The following is a 20,312-nucleotide window of genomic DNA, read 5'->3' as shown; positions in this document are numbered from 1 at the left end:
AAGGGTTATACCCAGGTAGAGGGAGTTAACTATGAGGAAACTTTCTCGCCTGTTGCCATGTTAAAGTCTATTTGCATCCTCCTGCCAATTGTAGCTTATTATAATTGTGAGATCTGGAAAAATGGATGTCAAGACGGCCTTTCTGAATAGAAATCTTGAGGAGACCATTTACATGGTGCAACTCGAGGAATTCATTGCCCAAGGTCAAGAGTAAAAAGTTTGCAAACTAAAACGGTCCATTTATAGGCTGAAACAAGCATCTAGATCTTGGAACATTTGGTTTGATGCTATGATCAAATCGTATCGCTTTAACCAGAACATTGATGAACCTTGTGTCTACAAAAAGATCATCAATGCTTCAGTAGTTTTCTTAGTGTTGTATATAGACAATATACTACTCATTGGGAATGATGTAGGTCTACTTACTATAGTTAAAAACTGGCTAGTAACCCAATTCCAAATGAAAGATTTGGGAGAGGCTCAGTTTGTTCTCGGTATACAGATCTTTCGGGATCGTAAGAACAAAGTGCTAGCACTGTCTCAAGCATCGTACATTGACAAGATGTTGCTCAAGTACTCGATGCAGGACTTCAAAAAGGGCCTACTATTGTTCAGGCATAGAGTCACTTTGTCTAAGGACATGTGTCCAAAGACGCCTCAAGAAGGTTAGGAAATGAGACAAGTCCCATATGCATCTTTCGTTGGCAATTTGATGTACATGATGCTCTATACTAGACCAGACATCTGATGCATTGTCGGAATAGTCAGTAAGTATCAGTCTAACCTAGGCCAGAGTCACTAGACCGCAGTGAAGAATATCCTCCAATATCTTCGAAGAACGAGGGACTACATGCTCATGTATGGATCTAGCGATTTGATCCTTACTGGATACACGGATTCTGACTTTCAAACTTATAAGAACTCTCACAAGTCCACTTCAAGGTCAGTATTTACTCTTAACGGAGGAGCTGTACTGTGGCAAAGCTCTAGGTAGGGGTGTATTGCCGACTTCACTATGGAGGCGGAGTACGTAGCGGCTTGCGAAGTTCTTGAAAAAATTGGAAGTTGTTCCAGATATGTCCAAGCCAATCACCCTCTATTATGACAATAGTGGTGCTGTGGCGAACTCCAAGGAGCCTAGGAGTCACAGGTGCAGCAAACACATAGAGCGAAAGTATCACCTAATCCGCGTGATAGTGCATTGAGGGGACGTGATCATCATGAAGATCGCTACGGAGCACAATGTTGATGACCCATTTATGAAGGATCTCACAACTACAGTGTTTAAGGGTCACCTTTAGAGCATGGGTCTACAAGACCACTCGCGGCTGGACTAGGGCAAATGGGTGATTTTCTTGTACTGGGCTTTTATGCCCTAGTTTATTGTTTTGTACTTGTTTTTGTACACCCCATTTCACTTTAGGACAAGTGAAGATTGTTGGAGTTCATGTCCTATAGTCTTGTGTCATGTAGTTTGTAAACAGTTTGTACAAATGCTTATGATGTATAACATATGATATTTACTTCACCTCTTGATTTTGCTCAGTTGGATGTTTTATTTGCTTTATCACAAACCAATAAACTAAAATCCTTGGTTATCTTTATGTAACTAAGCATATATGTGGTGACATATAAGTGGATCATGTGTTAAGTAACCAAAATGGTCTGTAGTATATAGATATAGGGGGAAACCTTATCCTGGTAACGCAACGGATGCGGCTCGCTTTGTAGAATAGTTACAAGTGTTGTGACTTGTCACAGATGGTCTGATTCTGATCATTCGTTTAGGGGACATGTGAGCGGGGGTGTCCTATACAAAGAGTTTTATAAGACCTGACCATGAAGTGTTAACATCTCATTATATAACACCATTCATGACAGAGCCTTCACTTCACTAGAATGACCATAGGTAACATGACCTCAATCCTGGGTGAGTTGGGAATTCCTACCATTGAGGGCAGTTCTTTGATTTACATGGGTGCGAGTGGCCAAGCCACCAACTCAAACCTATCACTTTGGGGATTCATCTGATTTGGGAGCTGGGAACTCAACTACACAAGATGGAATTCACTGCTTCCTCGAAGTAGGGGTAAACAGATAGATAGCTCCCTTAAAGGCTGATTCCAGGGCTTGAACAATGTGGTGCTACACACCTTCTCATGGCCCGAGAGGTGTTGACACATAGTTGGACTATGTTTTATTGTTAATTAGAGGGATCAGTGGTACTTAAGGAGTGAGATGTAATTACAGGAGCAAAATAGTAAATTGGCCCAACAGTACTTATGAGCATCTGTGAAGGATTATCGTACTCATGATTGGTTATATCTGATGGACATAGAAATATATCTGGGGTAACAAGAATTCAGCTGTTAGTCTTTAATGGAATGCCTGATAGTTAACAGATGGTGGATCTCGCGGCTAAAAAGTTTAGTCCGCTATTCACGTACAATTGGAGATTCGAGCCATAGGTCCATAAGGGTCCCCATGGTAGCTTGGATACAAGTTGAGAATCAGTTTTTAGATCAGTTTGAAATTTTCGAATTGACAAGAGGGAGTTTGATTATATATGATATAATTGAACTAGTTAATTATATATGATATGATTGACTAGATGTTTGAGATACATTATTTTGGAGGAAACTGAATATAAATATGATTTATATCAAGTAGAGGAGAAAACACTATAGTTGATATATGATATCAAACTATAGATTAAGAACATAATATGATTATATTCATTATTTTATTAATTGGGTGGTTATGAGATAATTGGCCAAAGTTTTCTCTGAATTTGTGCGATAGTGGAAAGTTCAATTCAGTTCTAGTAATTGAAGAATAAAATGAAAATAGTTGTCATTTTGCAAAAGATTCGCAAAATTGCTCACGGTGTGAAAGTGTTGTATCGCTTAGTGTTGAGAGCCTATACGATAGCGCCCACCTGCTAAATGATCGCCCACCCATGCTTCCTAAACGATCGCCCGCAATTTCTTAAACGATCGTTTACCTTTACTAGATGATCACTTAGCGCCTGAGCATAACTAAACGATTGATTACCCTTTCATAGACGATCGCTTAGCAATTACTACACGATCGCTTACCCCGATCTAGACGATCAAGCACCTGACTATAAGATAGTCTTCCTTTTCTCCCACTTGCTTGTTCATAGTACACGATAGTCTTTCCTCCCCTTCCCTCTACCAATTCCATCAAAGTCCACCATTTGGATTCTCACTCCGAGAATACTGAGGGCTTCAAGTGGTGGTGTCGTCCCCGTTGCTTGTTGTTCGTGCGCTATTGTTCGTGTAGATGATCGTGGTTTTACTGGACGATTGCAACGAGAAAGAGTAAGAGGAGTTTGTTCATGGTGAGACTAAGGTTTCTGAAGAAAGTCTTCAACTGGTAAGTCTCTCAGTCTCTTGTATTTTATCTTTTAAAGCATGCCATTAAAATAGTGTTTTCAATGCATATCTGTATGTTAGAATGTATTTATGGAATTCTGTCACAATGAATTAGAAGATCCGCTTCCGCTCATAGGTACTCTTGTATAAGAGTTCCTTCAGATAGAAGCCATCGTAGGGTAATCAATTACCTCTTCACTGAATTGAGATATTCTCAACTAATAATTACACCAAAATGACTCTTATTCCTATAATGATTAGTCATGATTGCTTGCTCTAGAAATCATTAACTTACTTGACCATTTCTTGTAAGTGAATCCCTTTATTTTAGACTCTAAAGTTTCTCTATTGAGCTAACCATAGGAAAAATCAATTGGAAAAAAAAACTAAAGTAATCATATCCATTTCTAGAGTTTGAGTAAAAAAAAAAAAAAACTCATGCAAACACCATTCGTAGGGGACACAAGCAAAGGTGCCTCGAGACCGAGCATGAAAGTTTACTGCAAACTAATGAAGGACATCGTGGGATGTATTGACATACATTCCTCTCTCACTTAATATAAACACTCTCTCCATCCACCTTTTTATTGACCTATGCAAACACCATCTGTAGGTGGACATAAACAAAGGTGCCTCAAGGTCATGCATATATCTCATGTGTAAGCTTTTAGAGAGAAACGTGAAAGGAAATGGAATTATCATATACAACATTTTTCTCCCACTGAGTGTTTTACCTAGGGATGATTAACTTAGAAAAATCATACTAATAATTTTTACTAAGTGATTGTTAACTTTGCCCAATGTAACAATTACATTGGATAGTTTAACAATGTTGATTAATGTTGATTGAACACTTTAACAAACTTTAATCACTCACTGCATGCTCATAGAAAATTTATCTCATTCACCTTCTAAGTCAGTTGCTAGGTAGTGGTGTTCCTTTTCCATTAGCTTAAATACCCCAGCCTAAATAGAACTTTTCTTAGACAAAGGTCCCTTATAGATAAATTTGTTATAAATTTAATCTTTTATTCAAATCCAATTTAATCCTACTAAACAAAGTTGAAAGATTAAACCTATTTTTAATCATATTAGAAATATTGTGAACATAGGTCTAAAGTGAAATCAATTTTAAACAATTTAAACCAAATCAACTTATGTTTGCATGCAACTATTTCTTATAGATTTTAATTCTAATTTCATTAACTTGTAATTATTATAAAGATTAATGAAACAACTACAACCTATACATACATCTATACTTTAAAAATTATAACAATTATAATTTTACGAAAATGGTGTCGTGCTTCATACATTCTATTTTCGTTACAACATACATAAAATTTATATAAAGAAGTAATGAAAATTAAATAATAACATTCACTCAACCATTCATATCATATATTATAACACTTATAATATAAATATGATGAATTGATATGTTATTAATGCATGTAGTTATATAATATAATAATTATATTTAATATGATGCATAGGCATGCTTAATTAAATCATGAAACCTTATAATATAACATTTATATTAAACATGATGCATGAAAAAAATGTTTATCCTAAAGTTGAATTTTACTTTATGGCACACAATATGACATAAAATTATAAAACCATACGTCATATGTATCATTAAATCTAATAGCAATATTAGACCAAAATTGGTGTCCTAAATATTAATTAAATTAATATAATGGTTACATTAATTTAATTAATGAAATTTAAACATAATTAATTGAATTATTACAAATAATAATTATATAAAAAACTGTTTAAACTACCTTCAAAACAACCTTGAACCCATGATCACAAATTGCCTACTGCATCACGCTTCACGTCCAGAGCATCAAAACACTCTCCACCAACGTCGCGATACTCCGCATAGCGTTGCAATGTTGTGGTTAGAGTGTTGCAACGCTAAGCCCTCTGCCTTACAGCGTAAGGCGAGCGTTGCAATGCTCTAAGCCAAAATGCATGCCCTACTTTGCCCGTTCATCAGTCTTACTCTATTCTTCCTCCAAATTTCATCAAATTGAAACTTAAATTTGATCACGATCGACGCGGATATGAATACGAACTCAATTGCAAGAAAATTATTCCCAAAAATACAATGGGGCCTTACAAACTGATGAATTGAAAGTAGTAAAGTCTAATGCCAATTTCAAAAACATCCAGTTTACAAAATCCCAAAACATACATCACAATTCAAATCTAAACACCCACCATTAACTCTGGTTTAATGTTCCAGAATGAAAAATAGAGACTCAATCGACTCTCTGATATCAATCGAAGAGTTTTGAATACCCACAGGAAAGCATTAAATGCAATCGTGTCTCTAATTTTTAGTTTACGGAATAATTAAAGTAGAGAAAGGAAAGCACACAATAAATAATTTTACGTCAAGCATATTGTCTGCTGTGAAATCTAAAAGGAAATTCAGGGAGTTTGAAAGACTTTTCCTTGAAGAAAAAAATTCTTCACGTATCCTCTCCTAATCAATGCAAAATAACGAACAATTTGAACTCTTCCCTCGGTCTCACGGACACGAAAATGCTCCAAAAAATGAATACCACCAATAGCTCTTCCTCGTTATTCTCAAGGATAAGAACTGCTAGAGAGGAGTGGGCTTCTAGGGATTAATTTTGGTTAGGAAAAGTTTTTTATTTGCTTGAGAAAAAATGTATAGAGAACACACTGAGAACTTGAGAGATCCTTAGATCCTTTGGAAGAAAAAGAACACCCTCTATGTTTTCACATTGATTTTTTAGAGAGTGGGTTGAAGGAGATATCGCCATAACTGAAATAAATTCAAATGAATTTAATTTAATATAAGTATATATATTAACTGCTTTAATATATATATATATATATATATATATATATATATATATATATATATATATAACAAGTCATATGTTATATCAGTTTATATTATATCACATATAATATAACCTATAGTTTTTAATCTCTCATATAATCTATAGTATAAATATGAGTCGTATTCATATTCAATGTAACCTATAGTTTTTGTAGGAATCACATTTATATAATTAATATTTGAATATTCAAATTTTTATTTTCTCTCAAATAAAACTTTATATTATAATGTATCACATATATTATATTAATTATATCTTATATAACTAATTCTCTTTAGTTAATTAGAATTCTTCAAATTAATTATAAATTAATTTGATTCTAATGAATCTTTATTGAGCTAATAAGGGAACCTAATGGACCTATAAATTAAAACTCCAATGATACTTGATTAATTAATTAAACTCTTTAATTAAATTAATCAATATTCATTAACTATCGGTCACTCCATTAAAGATTGACAATTGCGCTCTTTGCACTATAGATATATTTTCGTTTCTATTGGATATAACCAATCAATGGTGTGTTGATCTTTCATAAATTGCTCGTAAGTACAGCTGGACTAAAATTATCGTTTTGTCTCTGTCGTTATGTCTAACTCCTTAAGTACAATTGATCCCTCTAATGAATAATTATTTTTAGTCCAACTATAATTGAACCACTCTTGGGCCAGGAAAGGGTGTGATGCCACGTTGTTCAAGCCCCAGAATCAACCCTTAAGGAGAAATTTCTCTACTTATCCTAACAGAAGAGAAAGAGTGAATTCTTTCTTGTGTAATTGTGTTCCCAGCTTCCCAATCAGAGGGATCCCAAAAAATAGTGGGCTTATTGAGTTGGTAAATCTGGCCACTCTCACCCATACAAATCAAAGGAAGGATCGTTCTCATAGGTAAGAGTTCACAACTCACTCAGCATTCAGGTCAAGTCACCTATGGTCATCTTGGTGAAATGTAAGTCTCTTCTAGCAATGGTGTTATGAAGAGAGACTATTCATTTCATGGTTCAGTCTTATACAAACTTTTGGTATATAATACCCTCGCTCACATGTCTCCACATGAGTGATCAAGATCGGATCACTTGTAACAATTCACAACTATTGTAACAATTACAAAGCGAGAAATATTTGTAGTGTCACCAAGATAAGATACCCAGCCTTATCCATCTACTACAAACCGTTCAGATTATTACTTAAACATGATCCACCTATATATTTCCATATATATGTTTAAGTTACATCAGATGATCTTGGATCTTAGTTTATTGGCTTTTTGGCTAATGCAACTAAATGTTGAATAAAATACCTCTCATTTTAATAAATAAATAAAAGTTTTGTACAAATACAATTACAAACTACAAGACCAGAGATTTAAGGCATCATCCCCAACAACAAAATCATCAATCCTAATCTAACAAGCCACCGTCAACTTAAAAACGTGCATTGTCCCCAATGTATAAAACAGTAAAAGCAAGGACAAAATAACAAGGAAATAGAAAAATTTTGCTGAAAATTGAAGCCTGCGGGATGACGGTGATGTGCTTTCTCCAAAGCTTTTACTTTTCCTCAGACACCTAAGAAAGAGAAAAGAAAAAGCTAATTAAATTACAAAATTAGAAATAACTAAACTAGAAAGCAAATAAATTTAAACTCCTAGTTTTCTCTAGGTCGCGCAACATATTTAAGGCCACTATGCTCGATAACGTTCACCTCGAAAGGATTGAATCCCATGCAGAGGTATATAAATGCTTTTGCCTCAATTTAATTTGAGAATCACAGCACATAAAGTGAAAACAAAACTATAGATCAATCATGCTTATAAACGTTAAAGGGAGAAGAACAATCACCTTTGAAGACCTTTCTTCAATCTTCTTCTAGGATTGAAATCACAAATTGATCTAACCTCAATAACCAAACTCTTTGGACACGACCAAAAGTGACTTCTTCACTATTCTCTTGAGACAAGGATGAGGATTGTGGGAACCTTCTTTTGAAAGGGAAAGGAATTTTGTATGTAGGAAACTTTTCTCTTTGATTTTCTTGAGTGAGTATGAGAGAATTTTCTTAGAGAGAGTAGAGACTTGAGAGAGAGTCCAAGAGCTTTTTAACTCTCTTTCTTTTTTATGTTAAAAAGAAGAAGAAAAAGAATAAGTGTGAGGGGGAGTTAAATCCCCTCAACCTCTTTCCACTCCCCTATAACTACAGGTGAGTCAATTGATTTAATTTAATTTATCAAATTAATTAATTAAATAATTATTATATATTTAATTAAATAAAAATACAACTCTCTTATAACCTATAGTTTTAATATGAATCTAATTTACATTAAATTTTAACTTATAATTTTAATATGAATCTAATTCATATTACAATATTTGAATCTCATTCAAATATTAATTCATCTTATAAAGATTAATTTTGAATCTCACTCAAAATTAACTTTATATTATAATGTATCCACCTACATCATATTAATCATATGTCATGCAACTAATAGACATTCCCTTATTAAATTTGAACAATTCAAATTCTTCCAAAACTATAAATCCTTGTTTTTACCCGTTAGTGAGCTAGCAGGGGGCCTAATGGACCTACATATTAGAAGCTCTAATGATTCGAGATTAATTAAGCAAACTCTTTAATTAAATTAATCAACATTCATTAACTATGGGTCACTCCACTAAAGACCCATAGTTACAATCTTCACATTATAGATATATTTTTGTAGTCCAAGATATAACCATTAGAAGTAAGTCGATCCTTCACGATTTGTTTGTGATTACAACTAAGTCAAATTATCATTTTACCCCCATAATTACCTCTTACACCTTAAGTCCTTCTGATCCTTTGATAGATAACCTATTTATAGTCCAACTATAAACAAAATCTCTCTCAGGCCAATGAGATGGAGGGGTCTCATTGTTCAAGACCCAGATTTAGCACTTAAGGGAACAACTTATCTACTTTACCCTAAAGTCATGAATAAGTGAATTTCATCTTGTGAAGCTATGTTTCCAATTACTACTCAAGTCTATCCCCCAAAATGGTAGACTTATTAAGTGGGTGACAAAGGTCACTCTCACCCATACAAATCAAAGGGCAAGCCCCCACAGGAAGGAGTCCATAACTCACTCAGGATTGAGATCAAGTTACATATGGTCATCCTATGAAATGTTAATCTTTTCAATCAACGGTGCTGCAAAGAAAGATTAAATATCTTGCGGTCCAGTCTTATACAAACTCCTTGTATAGGATACTCCACTCACATGTCTACACATGAACAACTTGAATCAAATTGTTTGTAAGACTTAGAACATTTGTAACACTTACGAAGTGGGTCATATCCATAATCAAATTCGCAACGGAAAGGGATCGTCCCAATTTTTTTAATTTTTAAAAACACAATTTACAGAAATAAAATTATGCAAAAAAAACAAAAATTTATAGCATGCAACAAATAGAAATGAGGAAATAAAGATTTAAGAAATCTTACCCCAAAAGATCTGATTTTCTTCGTGGTTTTCCTCCTTTAAAATAGTCACGATTAAACAATGAACAATCCAAATGGCCACCACCAAAAGTGTTTCCTCTGTATTCTCTAAGATGAGAATCCAAGGAGTTGTAAGCTCTTGGAATTTTGGTGAGGGAGGAAAAATCAAGAAATGAGAGGAAATAAGAGATTTTGTGATGCAGAGAGTTTTTACAAAGTGATCACTGTGATTGACTCGCACCCAAAGAACACTATTTCTCATCCCTTCTCTGTGAAAATGAAGAAGAAGAAGAAGCCAATCCCAACCATCCACTCACACTACGTGAGTTGAGAGAGAATAAGGGAGGGAAGTTATTTCCGTCCCTAAACAACATTCAAAATTAAAATAAATTAATTTTAATTTTAATTAATACATATATATATAAATATAATAACCAACTTATTATATGTGTATATATAAATACATATATATAACTATATGTTATCTCATATGTAACATACAACCTATGGTTTAATATTGTATCACATAGAATATAACCTATAGTTTTAATTCTCTCAACAATTATATTTAATATAAATCTCATTTATATTAAATTCAATTATATGAATCCAATTCACATAATTAATATTTGAATCATATTCAAATATTTATTTTCTCTCAAATAAACTTTATATTATAATGTATCAAATACATTATAGTAATTATATCATATATAATTAAATTAAATTGATTCTATCACATATAATTAATTCTTTTAATTAATTTGAACAATTCAAATTAATCCAAAATTGATTCCCATTTAAACCTTGTTGAGCTACAAAGGGGACCTCATGGACCTGTAGATTGAACCTCAATTGTACTTGAATAATTAATTAAACTCCTTAATTAATTCATTCAACATCTATTAATTGTCGGGTACTTCACTAAAGATTGATAGTTGCACTCTTCGTACTACAGATATATTTTTGTGTCCATTGCATATAACCAATCAACATTGCAATGATCTTTCATAGATTTCTCCTAAGTACAGCTAGGCAAAAATTACCATTTTGTCCCTGTAGTTACTTCGAACTCCTTAAATACAACTGATCCCTCTAATGAACAATAAATCATAATCCAACTTGAAGGAACTCGACTTAGGAGAACCTTAAGCCGAAGCAGATCGACCAAATTCCATAAATTATCGAATAATAAGTTTATAGTAAACATACAAATAGATATGCATTTAAATTAAACTACAACATGCTTTTCAAGAAAAAGGATTCAAGAATTTCACCTTTGAAGAACCTTTATTCGCGTTTCCCTCGAACAGTCACGAACAGCTTGCAGACCTTCTTCAAGAATTTCTCGAACCAAAACTCGGACACAACCACAATGCTACCTTGGTATTCTCGGGGTGAGAACCCAAGAGTGGTGAACTCTGACTATTTTGGTTTAGAGGGAAAGTTTAGGTAGAGGAAGAGGATTGAGAAGTATCACACAAAAACTCACCAAACTTTTCTGTAACTCTCTCAATCGTTCAACAACATCAACGTAGAAGAAAAAGAAAAATCATTTTTCTTTTATTCTCCTCTTGTCGAATTGAATAACCACCCTACTAAAGTGTGTGGAGAGAAAAGATGGGGAAAGGAGTTATAACGCCCTTCCTTATTATTAAAAATAATAATAATATAAATATAAATATAAATATGATAACTAACTTATCATATTATATTATATGTTATATCAAATATAACAGATAGTTTCTTTTCTCTATTTATATGGCATTTAATATAAATCTCATTTATATTAAATTTAACAACTATGAATCACTTTCATAGAAAATATATTATAATCTCATTAAAATATTTATTTTCTTTCATTAATCTATAATGTATCAAATACATTATGACAATTATATCATATATAATTGAAACAATTTAATTATATCATATATAATTAAATCCTTCTATTAATTTGAACAATTCAAATTAATTCAAAAACTGATTCTCAACTAAATCCTTTTAAACTACCAAGGGGACCTCATGGACCTGTAACTTTGAAGTTCCAACGGTACATGAATAATTCATTAAACTCTTTAATTACATTATTTACCATCCGTTAACTGTCAGGCACTCCACTAAATACCGACAACTGCACTTTTCGCACTACATATATATTTTTGTGTCTATTGGATATAACTAATCAACAGTACGATGACCCATAACAAATTGCTCGTAAGTACAGCTAGGCCAAATTACCATTTTGCCCTTATAGTTACATCTAACTCCTTAAGTACTATTGATCCCTCTAATGAACAATAGATCGTATGTCTACTATGACTAAACCCCTCTCGTGCTAGGAGATTGTGTGGCGCCACATTGTTCTAGACCCGAAATCAGCCCTTAAGGGTGCAATTTATCTATTTACCCCTGCTTCGGGGAAGGAATGAATTTCATCTTGGGTAGCTGTGTTCTCAGCTCCCCAATCAGACGAATTCCTAAAATGGTAGGCTTGTTGAGTCGACAATCTGGTCATTCTCGCCCATATAAATCAGAGGACTGCCCTCATAGGCAGGAGTTCACAACTCACTCAGGATTCAAGTCATGTTACCTATGGTCATCTTGGTGAAATGTAAGTCTCTATTATGAACGGTGTTATATAATAAGACTTAAACATTTCGTGGTTCAGTCTTATACAAACTCCTTTGCATTGAATATCTCCGTTGAATATCTCCGCTCGCATGTCTAATACATGAATGATCAGGAACAAATCATTTGTAGCACTTTACAACAATTGTAAGACCTACAAAGCGGGCCATACTCGTAGTGTCACATGGATAAGGTACTCAACCTTATCCATCTACTACATACCATTTAGGTTATCACTTAAACATGACCCACCCGTATGTCTCCACCTACATGTTTAAGTTACAAAGATAACCTTAGATGTTAGTTTATTGGTTTGTGGTTAATGCATCTAAAATATCACATATTTTATAGATAAAGTGAGTAAAATATCATATATTTTGTAAATCGCATAAAGAGTTTGTTCATATGATGTTTACAAACTATAGAACCCTATGAGATTTAGAGCATCAACCCCAACACAACTATGACTAAACCTCTCTCGGGTCAAAAGATGTTGTGGCGCCACATTGTTCAAGCCCCAGAATCAGCCCTTAACAGAGCAATTTATCTACTTACCTCAATATTGGGGAAAAAGTTTATTCCTTCTTGTGTAGTTGTGTTCCCAGCTTCCCGATCAAACAAATCCCCAAAATGGTGAAAGGATACACAAGCATGCAACGGAAGCAAACTCCAATAAGCACTCTAATTACATTTAATTTGAGTTCTAAAGAATGCATTTTCAAGTGGATTTCAAGTTACATACCTTTTGTGATGAAATCTTCAAATCCAAGATACTCTTCATTTCAATTCAGCTCCAAATCAGTCCGTGAACCACCAAGAGATCTTCTCTACTATTCTCAGCCTTGAATTTGAGTGGTGGAACTCAGATTTGAGTGAATTTAGTAAGTGTGTTAATGGGGTTGAAGAGGAAGAAGAAGATGAAGCATAAACTAATTTTTCAGCTTCCAATCTCTGTCAATTTCCCTCAACTCAGAGAAATGGAGGTGTTTATTGCTAAGCAACATGTAAGCAATCTCTGAAACTTCAATGCCAGTAGCTCCTTCAACAATTGAAGTGGAAATTTGGTGTGATAAGCAAGGAGGAACACCTCCTACTTGGAGGAAAGTGGGAATAACCCACTTAAACTTTATTTTTCAAATTTCCAAATTTCTTATTTATTTCTTTTAATTAATTCTAAAATTAATCAAAACTTGATTTAATTAATTTTTAATTAATCAAATCTATAATTACAAAATCCAATTTCTCAAATTGAATTTAAAATTTGGAACTTAATTTGATTTTTAATTAATTAAACATATTTAATTAATTAATTAATTTAATATCAAATATCAAATTAATCACACACTAAATTTATAACATAAATCTAATTCATGTAATTTATATTTAAATCAACATTTAAATATTGTAAACTCTCCAATTTTATTTAATTTCAACAAATTAAACGTTTATTATATTTAATATAATTATGTAAACCCTAATTTGATTTTGAACTAATTCAAACATTCAAACTCAAAAACCCTAATTTCAATTTGAACAATTCAAATTGATGTCATTCCAAATTCACTCAATTTAATAATTCAAGGTGTTCACGTTTTACGAGCTAGTAGAGGGACCTTATGGACCTACAGATCATGAGCTCCAACGTTTAAGATTAATTGGCTAAATTCTTTAGACCGAATTAATTAGTATTCGTTAACTATCAACTCACACCAGTATAGTTTGATAGTTTCACTCTCCTCACTGTAGTAGATATATTTGTGTGTACACGATATAATCATAACTAGGACCTTTCACAGGTTGTTCGTAATACTGACTCGGTCAATGTGTTGTTTTTACCCTCGATATTATGTCTTGTTCCTTAAGTTCCAACTGATCCTCTAATGAACAATTAGTTTATGATCCAATCACTAAACTGGATCCATCTCAAGCTAGTGAGAGGGTGGGGTCTCTTGTTCAAGACCTGGATACAGTATTTAAGAGAACAACCTTTCTTCTATCCCTAAATTGGGTAGGCGTGAATTTCGTCTTGCACTCTATTTCTCCAGCTATCTACCCGATCTTAGCCCTGAAATTGGAGGGTAATTGAGTCGGCGGTGTTGAGCCAACCCTCACCTATGCAAATCTTAAGGATAATCCCAAACAAACAAGAGTTCATAGTTAGCTCAGGAATAAGATCGAGTACCTAGGTCATCTAAGCGAAATAGTCAGTCTCAAAGAGTAAATAGCGTTATAAATTAAGAGTGACTTATTTCTTGGTCTGATCTTATGCAAACTTGTTGCATAGGATGCCCTCACTCCTCATGTCAATACATGAATGAATTTGGATCACTTCGTTTGTAGTATCTTTACAACAACTTGTAATAGCTACAGAGTAGGCTGCATCCAATAGTGTTACTAGAATAAGGTACCCAACCTTAATCATATACTATAGACTATTTTGGTTATTTACTCAAACTTGATCCATCTCTATGTCACTACATAAAGTTCAAGTATTCATGTAATAGCCATGGACCTTAGTTTATTGGATTTAGATTTTACGTATGCAATTTATAGAATCAATAATAAGTTTATTGACTATAGAATATGTTTAACTTTTACAAACTGCGAGTTTTAGGACATAAAACCCAACAAATGGTAGGCCTATTGACTTGGCAATCTAGCCATTCTCACTCAGACAAATCAAAGGACCACTTTCATAGGTAAGAGTTCACAACTCACTCAGGATTCAGGTCATGTAACCTATGATCATTCTGGTGAAATGTAAGTCTCAATTGTGAACGGTGTTATATAATGAGACTAGATATTTCGTGGTCCAGTTTTATACAAATTCCTTTGTATAGAATACCTCCGCTTATATGTCTCCACATGTATTATCAAGATCGGATCATTTGTATAACTTTACAACAATTGTACATCTACAAAGTAGGTTGTACTCATAGTGTCACCAGGATAAGGTATCTAGCCTTATCCATCTACTATAGATCATTTAGGTTATAACTCAAATATGATCCACCTGTATATCTCTACATACATGTTTAAGCTACAGATGATAACCTTGGATATTAGTTTATTGGTTTTTGGTTTTAATACTGCGAAATGACAAATAAAATATGTCATATTTTATTAAATAAATAAAATGTTTGTACAATATAGTACAAACTACAGAACCCTACAAGATTTAGGGCATCAACCCCAGTACACAAAGAAATAAACTAGAGCATAACACGCGTCCACTAAAAATCTCTCATTTGCCCTAGTTTAATCGTGGCATGACCCATAAACCCATACTCTAAAGGTGACCCTCAAACACCTTAGCTATGAGGGCCTCATTAAATGGATCAGCAACGTTGTGCTCTAAAGCTATCTGCGTGACAATCACGTCCTCTCGATGCACAATCTCTCAAATGAGATGATACTTCCACTCTATATGCTTCCCGCGCTTGTGACTCTGAGGCTCTCAGGAATTAGTCACAGCACCACTATTATCACAACAAAGGGTGATGGGCTTAGACATGTTTGGAACCACTTCCAGATCAGCCAGGAATTTCCTGAGCCATACAACTTCCTTAGCAGCTTCACAAGCTGCTACGTACTCATCTTCCATTGTGGAGTCGGCAATGTACCTTTGTTTGGTACTTCTTCAGACTACTGCTCCTCCGTTAAGAGAGAACACTGATCCTGATGTTGATTTCCTAAAATCCTTACAAGTCTGAAAATCAGAGTTCGTGTATCCTATAAAGATCAAATCTTTATAACCATAAACGAGTATATTGTCCTTTGTTCTCCATAGATACTTGAGGATGTTCTTAATAGCGGTCGAGTGATTAAATCTTGGATTAGACTGATATCTACTGATTATCCCCATCGCATAGCAGATGTTAGGTCTAGATCATAACATCACATACATCAGGCTACCAATAGCCGATGCATAGAGGATCCGCCTCATGTTTTCAACCTCTTGAAGTCCATAGGGGGTCCGCCTTAAGTTTTCGGACTTTCATTTACCAATTTTTTTTTTTATTTATTTTATTTTTTTTTTAGATGTGGAATACATCTTGTAAATTGAAGTGTTGGGTCTTTTTCAGTTATTTCTACTCTAATCCTTATTACTTTTTCCCGTAGAAAAATGATTGAATGGTTTGGAGTTGGTTTTTGTTGAAGCCTATTTTGGAGGAGGTTTATTATAGGACTGGTAAAAGATCAAATGGTTAGCTAGGCTTTTGGATGGGAGGTTTAGTACAGGAGTGGTAAAAGAACTAGGAAATATGCATGTTCCCTTGGATCATCCTATTGCATTCTCCCTTTATTTATTTATTTATTTATATATATATATATATAGTTTTCTTTTATCTTATATTTGAAATTTAGTTTAGGAATTACATTTCTTGTAGGCACTCTTGCTTAGTTGGTGTATTTTTCTGTAAACAAGAAATTGTTGAAAAATGATCAAGTTCAGTTTTCTATAAAAGCTAGTGGAAGATTGATTTCCTTTGTGGCATTTACACTTGCATGTGATCTATTTTCATCATGGAAACCTATAAAGGTAAATTAACATTCATATTTTAACATATTATGTGCATTCAAACATAAGAATAATTTTTTTCAACTTCTTAACATGCAGTGCCCCCGTCAATTAGATTCTGTAGGATGCGGGTACTATGTATAAAAGTATATACACAAAATAGTGCATAATCCTACTACTTCCATTACTAGCCTTGTATGTAAATTATTTATTTTTTATATACTAGCTTTGATTTATAAATGATGTAAATTTATGTTGAGTTTATCCTTTTTTTTTTCCTTTTTGTTGTTCAATACAAAAAATGCATATACCCAAGGAGAGATTGACGTAATTCGAACATAATGGACAAGTTTTGTTGGCGGACTTGTGTAAGGATGTACTTATTGTTTTATTGTCTCAATGGAATGTAAAGGCTAGCTTAGAATGAATCTTGATGAGTTTTGAGTAAAATATGCAAGTTTGGAATGAATCTAAAGTACTAATCATTGGTTTGTGGATAGACGAATTATTATCTTATCATGATCTTTTTATTGGAAGATTTATGTATAATTTTTTTGTTTATGGGTATATGGTGTAAGTACTCATGGAAGTACTAAATGATATTTGTGAAGGAGAGAAATGATTATTAATATTATAGAAACGTTTGGTATTTCTTATTGTAATTTTGGAGAGGCGGGTGGTTCCATTGGATATGATAATTTTAATTATTGTTCTATGGAAGTATGTTATCGATACACAAATGTTGGTTAGTATATTTATTCATATTTGATAAGTATTTATAGAATGGATTGGAACTACTAATTGTTGTTTATGGATAAATTATCATAGAAGTGTGCTTCAATTCAGGTAACTTTGTATTTAGTTTTATGGTAGAGTTTATTGTTGTATCTATTATTATATTTTAGGTTTGGGTTCTATGCATTTATAGGTGGAAGAGAAATATTATTGGCTTGCCAGGTAGAATATAATAGGAACGCATTACAATAAACAATTTTTTTATACTTTAAAATAAAATACGATGATGAACATTACTTGACCCAACACAAGACATATAATGTCGTTTTTAACTCTTTGACCGACATTAAAAATGGATTTAACTATTTCAAAAATGAGGCATAAAAAAAAGAACAATTATTGAAAAAAAGTGGTAAAAAAAACCGACATTGAAGATGACGTATAATGTCGATTTTAAACTGACATGGAAGATGGTGTATAATGTCGGTTTTCAACCGACATTGAAGATAATTGGTAATGAGTTTTGGTAAGCTTTAATGTCGGTTTAAAACCGACATTAAAGACCTTTTATTACACGATTTTCAATATCGATTTTCAACCGACATTAAAGCCTTGTAATGTCGATTCTAAATGACATTAAAGCTCAAAAATCTTGTATATGTGTGTGTCTGATTATATATATACATACATACATATATGTGTGTATATATATATATGTTAATTGTTTATTATTTACTTTACAAAAATCATATGTTTCATTTGTTTTAATATTTAAGATTTTCTTATTTTTAAGATCATAAATGTTGTAATATTTAAAATTATAATACATAAATGGTAGGATATACAATAATATTTTAATATTTGATTTTTAACTTTAGAAATTGTGGGACTAAATATTTTAATTATATAAAATAATATTATTTTTATAAGAAATTTTTTTAGTGTTTTCTTTAAATAAAAAATGCATAGAAAATAACTCATTTAATATGTAATTTTTTTTGTGTGTGTGAGAATAAATTTAGAAGTTATTAAAAACAAATAAATTACATATTAGGAGAACTAAAATATTCTAATTTGATTTAAATAATTCAATATATTTATTTCAATATAAGATACTAAAATATAAATTTATTGTTATGGGTTTTGTCATCATAAATAGGACTTTAAGAAGGTATTGTAGATGATTGACGTTGATAAGGACCTAAGGAGAGGAGTTCTCTATAGAATTCTCCAAACTTCGTGGAGTTAGAAGGCAAGGAAATAAAGAACCTTCGTAATCTTTTCTGGTGTACAATTGTTTAACCTTTCTATAGTTTTGTATTTAATTTTAAACAAAGTCGATGTATTCAAATACAAAGTCAATATATTTGATAAGAAGAAGCGTGTCAGTTTCTCGAAGATGGGAGTAATATAAAAACTCACAAGGTTGGTCGTTTTTCACACATTAATGTGTGGGAGCTTGTTGATGTATCTTCGTTTGGTGATTATAGGTAATACGAGACTTTCATAAATGATTTAAGTAGAAAGGTATGAACTTAATTTCTCAAACATAAATATGATGTATTTTGTGTTTCCAGAATTTAGAAGGTTATGGTTGAGAATGAGATAGATCTATAAGTTAAAAGTTAGAAGTCAAATGTCAATGGTGAATATGTTGAGAATGAGACAAGTCTATAAATCAAAAACTGAGGTCAGATAACGACTATAAACATGTTTATGGAGGGAATAAAAATTTAAGAGAGAAAAAAATCGAGAGCTAAAGAAATGTTTGAGGCATAAAATATCATCTTTGAGTCATATATTTCACAAATATCTTTAAATTTGAATTTTTTTCAAAGAAGACTTTTAGTATTGATTTTGGACAATTTTAACCTCTTTTCCATTTATTTATATCCAGTTTTAATACATATTTCCCAATTTATGAAGCCCATTTAGTGATAGAGAGAGAAAATGTATTTAATATGATTTTTTTCTATTTTTAATTGGAGTGCAAAAATGTATTTAATATATTTTTTTTTTCAATTGGAGAGAGAAAGTGCATTTGGTATGACATACTTTCCATTTCATGCATCAAACATTTCATAGTAACTTTTTTTATTTTCGACGTCTTTTCTATTTTTCATGTTTGATTTTTGATATTATGTGATATATTTCATTGTTTGGCTTGAGTACTATTTGTTTCTTTATAATATATTTCATTGTTTATTTGATATATATATCCCAAGTATTCTGATACGTATGCACTTCTAATTATGCATCACTTATGCATGTAAAATATTCCGCCGATGTTCTAATATGTACGTCAATATACCTTGAAATATTGTCTAAGATGTTTGCAAATATTCTAAATAATATATGAAATATATTAGAAAGATTGACTATACACGTTCAACATAAATCACAATATATATCGTAAATTCTATTTATATGGCAGTATATATCATAAATTCTATTTAAGTAGCCAAAAATCCCAATGAACCAAAATTTACTAGATGCTCCATTATAAAATCGTCAATTCCCTATTAATGTGACTACTTCAAATTCATTTCAAACTTCATAATTTTCAAATGAACAATGCTATGTACCATAGTATATAAATCATAAATGAATTCAATGTTTAATATATATAAATGTATATATTATAAAATAGGAAAT

This window comes from Benincasa hispida, chromosome 4 (genome assembly GCF_027475165.1).
Source record: "Benincasa hispida cultivar pf3 chromosome 4, pf3_genome.v1.1, whole genome shotgun sequence".
NCBI classification, from domain to species: domain Eukaryota; kingdom Viridiplantae; phylum Streptophyta; class Magnoliopsida; order Cucurbitales; family Cucurbitaceae; genus Benincasa; species Benincasa hispida.
Note: the sequence above shows the minus strand (reverse complement) of the source record.